The following is a 3,925-nucleotide window of genomic DNA, read 5'->3' as shown; positions in this document are numbered from 1 at the left end:
CTCTTGCTCCTAGCTTGTTATGGTATACTTTTCTACAAAAATGATATTTTTTAGGTACCCATTTGACCTTGGGTGCCTCAAAAACCGATCGACTTAACTTATCATTTTCCATGGAGTTCTTTACGGTTCCCTTAGGAACCCAAATCAATTTGTGTAGACTACACTTCTTAAATGGACAATGATAAGCTACATGTCCAAGTTTGCAACAAAAGTTGCATTTGTTTTGGGGTGAAATATGTAAGATAGGGCCTTTAACAAAAGTGGTTAGATATTGGTGAGAGCTACTCACAAATCCGATTCCACTTCTTTTATGAACATGACCCTTATTGGCAAGGATCATGTTCAAGGACTTGCTACCAACCTCAAAATTTTATAAGGTTTCTTCGAGTAGCAAGTTTTCCTTTCTAAGTGTTTCTACTTCATGGCATTTCGTACATGGAGCTAAACTATCATTATGCTCAACTTTTAATCTATCGAAATCACTAACAAGAGAGGCATGCTCTTTTTTTAATAATGTATATTCTTTTACTAATCAATTTACATTCATCAAATAAATCATGAAAAGCATTTAATAGTTCATCAAAGGATAAATTTGCATCAAATGAACTACTCACCTCATCTCTAGTGGCCATTAGTGCATAGTGAGCAACTTGCTCGGTGTTGGTAGGCTCCTCTTATTCGGATTCACTTGAGTCGTCTCATGTTACTTTAAGAGCCTTCTTCTTTCATGTTCTCTTCTTGGCTTGGGGACATTCACTCTTGTAGTGTCCCGACTTCTTGCATTCGTAGTATATTACTTGATTTTCTTGGGTTCAAATTTATTTTTAGTGTCATTTCTAAATTTATTCCTTCTTATGAATTGTTTGAATTTTCTTGTTAAGAGTGCCAAGTCTTCATCAAGGTCCTCATCACTTAAGTTTTCTTTCAAGTGATCTTCTTGTATTCTTAGTGCCATATCCTTCCTGTTATTTAGAAGGGTATCGAACTTAAGCTCTTCGTGAGCTTTACAAGTCATCTTATAGGTCATTAGTAACCCAATTAGTTCTACAAGAGAAAAATTATTTAAATCTTTAGCCTTTTGAATGACCGTGACTTTAGGGGCCCAACTTTTTGGAAGGGATCTTAAAACTTTATTAACGAGTTCAAAATCTGAGAAACTTTTACCAAGTCTTTTTAGACCATTGATAACATTCGTAAATCGGGTGTACATGTCTCTAATGGTCTCACTCAGTTTCATCTGAAATAATTCATAAGTGTGTACTAAAAGATTAATTTTTGACTCCTTCACTCTACTATGCCTTCATGAGTCACTTCGAGTGTGTACCAAATATCAAAAGCTGTTTCACTAATTGACACTCGATTAAACTTATTTTTATCTAATGCACAAAGCAAGGCATTCATAGCCTTGGTATTTAAAGTGAAAGTCTTCTTCTCCAACTCATTCCAATCGTTCATTAGAAGAGAAGAATTTTGAAAACTGTTTTCGACAACGTTCCAAAGCTCAAAATCCATTGAAATTAGGAAGATCCTCATTCTAGTCTTCCAATATGTATAATTCGTCTCATTGAACATGGGTGAACGTATAATTGAATGACCCTCTTGATTGTCGGCAAATGTTATCTCTCTTGGGTTTTAAACCAAATGAGAGTGAACCGTGCTTTGATACCAATTGTTAGGATCAAGAGCGACACTAAGAGGGGGGGTGAATTAGTGCAGTGGAAAACTTTCACGATTTCAAAAGTCTACATTTCGATTAAAAACAATTCTGACGAAAATCATTTCATAAGGAGTTTAACTTGAAAGTGTATGTAAGTGTAGAGAAGGCAATAAGAATGTAATATAGCTTGCAGTAATAAAACTTGCATAAATTGAAAAGCAAACCAGAATTTAGAGTGGTTCGATCTTTGTGACCTACATCCACTTTCGGATTCCTCCTTCGTCGAGGTCACTAGCGTCCATTAAAGGCCTTGCTTCAATAGGAGAATACCAACCACCTCTTATAGTGTTTTCTCCTTTTTACTGGTTAAGGAGAGAACCCTTATAAGTCTCACACCTCTCTTGAATGATCTCAAAACTTAGAAAGGGAGGCGGAGAACTCTAGCACTTGTTTACAACACTTTTACACCCCAACAACTCAAGATTATCTCAAAGCTTTCATGCCCTTTCATGCAGAAAAGGGTGAGGTTTTTATAGGCCCCAATGGCTTCAAAAATGGAGCCAAAAAAGTCTATTCCCATATTTCCGGGGTCCTGGCGGTACCACCATCATTATTGGGCGATACCACCTCCTGACACCTGACACTAGGCAGTACCGTTGCCTGATAGAGCTCGGAGACTGAGGCCTAGCGGGACCACTGCTTGACAAGGACGGTACCACCACTAGCAGCAATAACTACCGACGGTACCATCGCCTAGTAAGGGCGATACCACTGCCCAGAAATCCTGGGGGGCACTGCTTTCCAAGTGGTGCCACCGTCGACCAAAAATTCAAGGGCTGAATTAGGTTCTCAATTCGGCCTAATTCAGCCCTGTTAATGGCCCAATTGGCCCCTAATTAAGTTAGTGGGATCACCTCCCAATCCTAACTTAATTTACGCTCTAACTATGATAACTAAGACATGATTATAGTGATGCTTGTTCTAGTGCATCAATTGGCCCAATTGGCCCCTGCTTGTTCTAATGCGTTAATTTACGACGATCTTCTTGGCAAGTTCCGACGAGCTTCTTTCATAAGCTCTTGGACTTCTCTGTTAGTTATGGCAGAACTTTCGATGAACGTCCGGACTTCCGTCGAACTCTCGAACTCTCGATGAGATCTCGATCTTGACTCCGGCATAAACCCTGCTTTATGTCCTACTACTATCGTAGTTAATCCTGCACACTTTTCTCAACATATAGATTAGATCAAACAATTTACAATTGACTTCATCATCAAAATATGAGATTCAACAATTACAACACTCTATGATTATGAGATATAGCAAACGGATGTAAAAACCATATTCCTCAAAAGCAACTTCGAGGAGGTGTATATGATATAGCTTGAGAGATTCTATCTAAGAACTACCTAGATTATGTGTATAGGTTGCTTAGGTCTATTTATGGAATGAAGCAAGCTTCCCGAAGTTGGAACATATGATTTGTTGAGGCAATCAGATATTATGACTTCATTAAGAATGAAGATAAGCCTTGCATATATAGGAAGGTAAGTGTGAGTGCTATCACCTTCTTGGTATTATATGTAGATGATATTATGATCATTGGGAATAATGTAGGATGTTATTCACAGTAAAGGCTTGGTTATCTAGACACTTCTCCATGAAGGACTTAGGAGAAGCATCTTATATCTTGGGGATTCGAATCTATCAAGATAGATCCAAGAAGATACTTGGCTTGTCCTAGTCTAGGTACATAGACAGCATTATCAAAAGGTTTGGCATAGAAAATTCGAAGAGATGTCTCATACCGATGAGATATGGGATATCGCTTTCTAGGAATATGTCTCCAAAGACACTTAAAGAAAGGGATAACATGGATAGGATACCCTATACCTCAACGATAGAGTCTATCATGTATGCCATGCTATATACCATAGCTGATATAGCGCATACTTTGAGTGTCACGAGTAGGTATCTGGTAGATCCAGGCTTGGAGCACTAGAAAGCAGTAAAGTGTATCCTTAAGTACATGCGAAGGACTAAGGATCTTTTATTGGTATATAGAGGTAGTAGCCTCAAGGTTGAAGGCTACACAAACTCGAGTTTCCAATATGATATCGATGATAGTAAGTCGAATTCAGGGTATGTGTACACCCTAAATGACGTAGTATAGTGGAAAGGTTCCAAGCTAGATAGTACTACTGACTTGACCTAAGAGGCAAGGTACATTGCTCTAGTAGAGGCAGCAAAGGAAGGAGTTTGAATGAA

The sequence above is a fragment of the Musa acuminata genome, chromosome BXJ2-3 (genome assembly GCF_036884655.1).
Source record: "Musa acuminata AAA Group cultivar baxijiao chromosome BXJ2-3, Cavendish_Baxijiao_AAA, whole genome shotgun sequence".
Lineage (NCBI taxonomy): Eukaryota > Viridiplantae > Streptophyta > Magnoliopsida > Zingiberales > Musaceae > Musa > Musa acuminata.
This window is presented reverse-complemented; position numbering follows the sequence as displayed.